The sequence below is a fragment of the Phascolarctos cinereus genome, unplaced genomic scaffold (genome assembly GCF_003287225.1).
Source record: "Phascolarctos cinereus isolate Bilbo 61053 unplaced genomic scaffold, phaCin_HiC Scaffold_9;HRSCAF=440, whole genome shotgun sequence".
NCBI lineage: Eukaryota > Metazoa > Chordata > Mammalia > Diprotodontia > Phascolarctidae > Phascolarctos > Phascolarctos cinereus.
In genome coordinates, this window is record NW_027556402.1 from 161,302,401 (window position 1) to 161,307,760 (window position 5,360).

The 5,360-nt window shown below is 37.9% G+C and overlaps 1 pseudogene; it reads left to right on the forward strand.

Annotated features, from left to right (window-relative positions):
* The first annotated feature begins 1,877 nt into the window (after positions 1 to 1,877).
* LOC110210642 (cyclin-dependent kinase 2-associated protein 1 pseudogene) lies at positions 1,878 to 2,335 on the forward strand (annotated as a pseudogene).
* The last annotated feature ends 3,025 nt before the right edge of the window (positions 2,336 to 5,360 follow it).

Here is a 5,360-nt window from a genome sequence, read left to right on the forward strand (position 1 = left end):
AAGGAATTTCTTACATTTCTATTCCCAATGCCTAGCACAATGGTTTGTGCATAGCAGGCACTTAACAAATACTGTCTTCATTCATTCATTCTTTGTTGTAAAATGATTATGACAGCTATCCTTACTACCTTGTATGGATGTTATAAGAATAGATATAATATATAGGGCTATTCCTACTTGAATGTTCCTGGAACATGGAATTTCTTGAGTGTAGACTTTCCTTCAACCAACACACATTTCAACCCATATAAAATCCAAAAGATGATATTGGAAAGTGGTTCAAGTGGAAAAAAAATGTGTCCCCCAGTAACTAAAGTGTTAATGAATTCTGAATTTAGGTAGGTTTGTCCTTAGATGATAGCTATACAGACAGACATCAAGCTTGTGCTTGAAGCTTCTCTAGATCAGGAGTAGCTCATTCCACCAGCACAAAGTTTAGTGATGTCAGGTCAATTACATCCCATAATAAGGCATGGAAGAAAGGTTTTGTTCAAAAGCATTTGAAATAGCATAAAATTCTATACAAATACCATCATGACCAGACAGTTGGAAATGAAGATGACTTTAAAGGTAATTTAATCCAGTGCCATCATTTTGTAGATGAGGAAACTAAGGGCCAAAGAAGTCACAGGACTTGTACAAAGTCATACAACCTCACAGGTCAGTACTCTTTCCTCTATATCATACTATACTTCTGGTTAATAATAGTATGGTTTAGTGGAAAGTTTACTGATTTCAAGTCAGGGGACTCTTCAACTTGCTTGCTGTGTGATCTTTCTCTAGTTACCAAGCTTATCTGGGCTTTAGTTTCCTCATTTTTACAGATGAGATTGTTGGATTAGATGATCTCTAAGGTTCCTTCCAGTTCTTAAAGAGTAATCCCTTTGTTTGGTCTTCAGCTCCTTTGCTCTGTAATAGAAATAGTAGTAGTAGATAAGATTTCTTTAGCCTTTAGATTGCTATGTGCCAGGCTCTGAGCTAAGTGCATTATGATTATTATCTTATTTGATCCTCACAACAACCATGGGAGGTATTAGTAGTAGCAGTAATAGTATTAGCAGCAGCAGCAGCTGTAGCAGTATTGGTGGTGGTGGTAGTAGTAGCAGTTAGCATTTATATAGTGCTTTAAGGTCTACAAAACACTTTGCAAATATTTTTTCTCATTTTATCCTCAAAACTACCTTTGAGAATACATGCTCTTATTATCCCTATTTTACAGAAGAGGAAACTGAGGCCAAAATATGTTCAATACTACACAAGATTTGTGGTTCTGTCATTGGATAAATGAAAAAAATTTAAGAGCTATGTTATATTGCTATATTATATGTGTTAAGCACTGGAAATACAAATATAAAACTGAGGCAGTCCCTGCCTTCAAGATGACTACATTTTAATAGGGCAAGAAAAACATATATGGGAGTGGTAGTTATGGGAAGGAGTGTCTAGGAAATTACTCGCAGGGATGGTGTAGCTGTTTGTCCTTTGTTCTCGTTCTCTGTCTCTCTGTCTCTCTCTGTCTCTCTCTGTCTCTCTCTCTCTCTCTCTCTCTCTCTCTCTCTCTCTCTCTCTCTCTGTCTCTCTCTGTCTCTCTCTCTCTCTTGACCAGGCAATTGGAGTTAAGTGACTTACCCAGGGTCACAGAGCTAGTAAGTGTCAAGTGTTTGGTCTGTGTCCTTTGTTCTCAAGGAGGACTATGACATGGGGAAGATGATGCCATGACTTGCAAGTGAATTGGATTTAAGTGAGAGAATGCAATGCAAAGTCACTCAGGATGGGGTGGAGCCTTAAACAAAAAAGTGGGCTGAGGAGCCTGGGCCTGAGGTGTTCCACCACATTGCGGCAACTTCAGGCTCTGGGAGTGGCTCACCTCACTGGGCATGTCTTACAAGACCAACTTGAATGCCCACATTCTGGGCACATCCCTAAACCTAGCTGGGAGTGTTCACTCTCCTTTTGCCAGCACGGTGGCCTCCACCCAGTACCTGCAGTTGATCAATGACTATAGATCCCCAATCTCTATGCTACATCCATGGTATGGGGGTGCAGCCAGGTGCCCCAAAGCAAATATACAGAACTCCTGGCTATCATCAAAGAGCTAGGCAAAGAGATCAGACCCACGTATTCAGGGAGCCAAAGTGCCAAGAAGAGGCTGAAGCGAGGCATTGTTCACACTTGAGAATTAGTCCAGGGAGGCCTGGCAGAGACTTGGTGAAATGCAAGATCCTAGCCCCGCCACTTCACTTCCAAAGTTGTCCATTTCTTTGTGAAGAAGAAAGAATATTCTTCTTGTGACTTTCAAAACATTCATATGAATCCCTTCTTTTGAATGGTCTAAAAGTTTGGATACTTTCCCCTTTTCTTCGTCCCATAACCACCACAGTCTGTAAGATTAGAAGAAAAGGCAATTTTGCAGTTAAGAGTTGCATTTTAAATAGTTACAAACAACCTAGGTCACTTTTTTTTTTAAAGCATTGAGTTAGGAAACTGCATGTAGAAAATTCTGCTTATGTTGCTGCCAAATTCAGTTTACTGCCTTGCTAACCTGCAATGATCTTTGATTTTCTTCCTTTGAGTATACTTAAAACTGTCCAAATTATCATTCTTTTGCACCTTTTCCAGAATCTCTAATAACTCTTAAGGATTTTTTCATGAGTAAATGCAAACTGCATGTTCTCCCTGCCAGATGGGTATCTCCCAGTTAGGGCTACATGATAGAGACCCTGCTTTTTAAAAAAGCAAGTGTGTGTTTTTTTTTCTTCCTTTGTTTTGTTTTTGGTGTGTGAGCATTTGTATGCTTGTTCATGCTTTGAAGTCAATTTAAAATGCATGAGTTATAAATACACAAGACTAAGCAGCCTACTAAAAAATTAAGAATCCAGATAGTTACTTTTCAGATGAAAACTGTAGATTTCAGGTCTTGAGTTTGCCATAGAATGATTAAAAAAAATTTTGATAAAGGACTAAAACTGTTACATGCATCTTTGTATGGATTTATTACTTGATAAATAATAATAAAACTTATTTTCATTAACAATTTGTGAAAAAAAAGTCACCAGGGATGGTAGATTCAGAATAAAGTTAACTGATATGTCCTTTCTACATTTCCAGAGGAAAAATCATAATGTGATATTATTAATTTGCTTCCTGACCTGGGTAAAATGTGTAAAATGAAGTTGATATCTCCATGGTGGTTGTGGGATGCATGAGAAGGAGATGGTGGGGTTTTGTAGGCTGGATTGAGCTGACTGGACACAGTGGACTAGTTGAGTTAGGCATTTATTCACTAACTAATCAGTATACTTCTAGAGCTGTATAGTTTCTTGGACTGAACTGTCCCCCACTCTTAGGTTCCTAAGAGTGGCATTTTTTTTCTGATTTCTGTCCCAGAAGAGCTGTGCCATGAGAGAAGGAGCAAGGCAGCAGCAGTAGAGATGGCAAGACTGCCAGAGTGGATCAATAGCAAGATGAGAAATATAGCTTGGGTATCGTAGGGTATTCTATAAATCAACACAGCTTGCAAACTTTGCAGGCCTTAGTATATGATTTCATGCATTTTTATGGCTTAGTATTTATCACTTCCTATACAACTTAGCTATGAGTCTCTGAACTTAGCTAGGCAGTATGTCAGATATCAGGCATGCAGTCTGTCATTGGACCCTTATATGAAGCCTTGTAGCTTGGTAGAACTCTCTAGAACTTATACTACAGAGAAACCTATGGTCACCTACACATCATAATTGGGCATCAGAGCAGGAATGAAATGGAAACAAGATGTCATGGTGTCTACTTTAGAAATGGGCAATTAATATTGAGTATATATGAGTTGACCAAGAAAAGTTAATGATGGAATACTAATAATTTATAAATAATACTTGAGGTCGATATTTCAACAGATGCAATTATTCTAAAATAAGTTTTGTCAAACTATAGGGAAAACATTTCCATCTATTTCAGAAAATTGTTGTGTAGATATAGAGTTGGGAAAATTACATAACACCAACATAATAAAATCTACAAATGCTGAGCATTGGGACAGCTGGAGGAAAAGCAAAGAAGAAAAATACATAAAGGAAAAATGAAATAAGGTGAAGTATAGTTCTGGGAGTCTGCCTGTCCTCATCAGCTCTAGTTATTCAGTATCACACAAGAATACTCTGGGGCTGGGAAACCAGCAATAGAGATGTTTTAGTACCCTCACTTTCTCCCAGGGTGAGAAATTGAGCTCCTTCTATTCCTCATCCACTGAAACCATAAGATTAATATAATCAAAGCACATTTCACCATCAGGCAGGAATCACACCCCAAATATTAATCTGTGATCAGATACAACATAACAAGCATTCTGCATTACTTAATCAAAAACCATTCTATTGGATAATAAATGCTGATAATTATAATCTATTACTACAAAAATCATAATGATTGCTTAAAATATGCTTACTGAAGCAACTCCATCATGATTCTCCCTGCCCTGATTCATCATCTACCCTCAGAGTAACCACTCCATTGAATTTGACTACTACCCTCTGTCATAGCAATATTTTATTATTTTACCTTGTGTCCATATATAGAAAATAAACTTTTAAAAGTCTACACCTAGATGGTGTGTGTACACCTTCTCTCAATGTGTATATTTCTTTCATCCTCTTAACTTGCTGGCTTGGTTTCAAATCTAGCTAGTATGTCTGTTTAGATGATCAGTGAGATAAAGATTGAATTAGGAGTCAGAGGATCTGTGATTACTACTTCTAGATCTATGTTTCCCTTAACATTTCAATTATTTTGCTCTGGGAAAGTAAGTTTAGTTTTCTAAACTTCAATGTCCTCATCTGAAGAATGGGGATACTAATACGTTCCTTATCTACCTCTCAAGGTTATTGTGAAGAAAATCCTTTGTAAACTATTAACAATACTATATTTCCATTATAACCATCAATCAACCAATCACCAAGCATTTATAAAGCATTTAGCAAGTGCTAGGGGATAAAATGAAAGAGGGAAAATAATTTCTCATCTCAGGGACCATATATTGCAATGGGGAGACATCATATTTTTCCTCTCCCTTCCCCCCTGCCCCTGCATCTCACATCTCCACCTCCTACCTCTTTGTTTGTATTGGTCCTTTCCTTTGTGCCCCTCCCTCCATAACTATAACTCTGTTTCTGTCTCTATCTCTGGCTCTCTCTTTCTCTCATACACTCTCTCTCTCTCTCTCTCTCTCTCTCTCTCTCTCTCTCTCTCTCTCTCTCTCTCTCTCTTTCTCTTTCTCTCTCTCTCTCTCTCTCACACACACACACACACACACACACACACATACAATTAAAGATAACTTTATTGGGAAAGGCACTAGCACTTGTCAG